This window comes from Neolamprologus brichardi, chromosome 18 (genome assembly GCF_056152115.1).
Source record: "Neolamprologus brichardi isolate AB-2024 chromosome 18, ASM5615211v1, whole genome shotgun sequence".
Lineage (NCBI taxonomy): Eukaryota > Metazoa > Chordata > Actinopteri > Cichliformes > Cichlidae > Neolamprologus > Neolamprologus brichardi.
Window position 1 is genome coordinate 23,647,357 of NC_142121.1, and position 1,464 is coordinate 23,648,820.

Sequence of the window (1,464 nt, forward strand, 5' to 3'; positions counted from 1 at the left end):
ACATCTGTGTTCTGATGTATGCAAAGAGCTCATCAGGGACATGCATTCTCAGACGGGATAATACTATACAGTCCATTAATCAGCTGTGATAAGATTTTTGGCTCTGGCAGCATGTTGTCACCTAAGTTATCCAGCTGAGTGCCAGCTAACATAAATTGCTGAGGATGCCAACTCTGTGGTACAGCTGCAGGCCTGATCTGGTTTGAGTAAAATGCTAGGTTTAACTCCATGTACCAACGTGAGCAACACAGACCTACCTGAAAGTGAGACCACATGAAGGGATGAAGGGATACAACAATGAAGCTGGAACCGCTCTCAGCCCACCTGCTCACCCACTGAGCTAAAGTGACACCCATATTAATTGAAAGTTGACTGGAAAATACTGCAACTAGAGGCACATTTACACATTCACATGTACACATCTCAAGGTCTCTCTTGGAAATGAGATTTTTAATCTCAATGAGATTTTTACCTGGATTAATAAAGGACTAATAAAAAAAATTCCAGGTCTCCAAAAAACCCAATTTCAAGATACATTAAAAGCTGAAAGGTGTGTTTTGTAGTGTTAATTAATGTACTTAGAATATGTAAATTGATGATCTGATGGGGGTTAATCTATAAATCATGACACTTCGCTGCCACATAACGTACTTTCATAGGTTAAAGTATCAGCATCGAGTATCATGTTGGTATGGACAATACTAGCGCTGTATTTACTTGGTATCGGATCCACAGAAAATTTAACAGGATGTTGTTTGATCTTCTTCTCTGCTTCATTAAAAGGAAATGTGTACGTGATAGGACAATGCATTGCAAGAGCACAGCAAAGTAATGTTGTATAACCCTGACAAGGTTATCTGTTTAATTGCCTTTATGATCACATGTTTACTGTGGAACTGATGTCTGATGAAGTGTGAAGCTCCGCTAAAGCTAGATTAGATGAACTGATCCCCTTCTTGTCTGGTATTATTTGCCTTCTAATTTGTGGCATGCAGCCTGACAGCAGTTACAAGCTTAAGCATGTTAGACTAATAGTAACCTATGATAATTCAAATATAGCTTGCTCATACAAAGGGTTACTCAACCCTGTAATGTAATACCTCCAAATAGTTCCACTGAATCAGACACTAAAAAACAAAAACAAAAACAAAAACAAACTTCCTGCAATGATAACACTGGAGTAAAATCCCGGTAGAGTTCTTTAGAATAGACCATGATGGCTAGTTGTAATGAGGTTTGACAGGGTGGCATGCATGCCATCTCCACCAACATCCAACATCTTGTCAGAGTAGTTAGTTTACTAAGGGCTTGTAAGACGGGTTACGCTTTTGATCATGACAATAAAACATCCTTTCCAGGGAAGCAGTCTTCTGAAAGGTGACAATACCTATCATTCCACGCCTCGTTTTCAATCCATTTGGTAGAACAGCGGTCCCTTGTGGCTGTTTAGCTAAACTGCAAGGC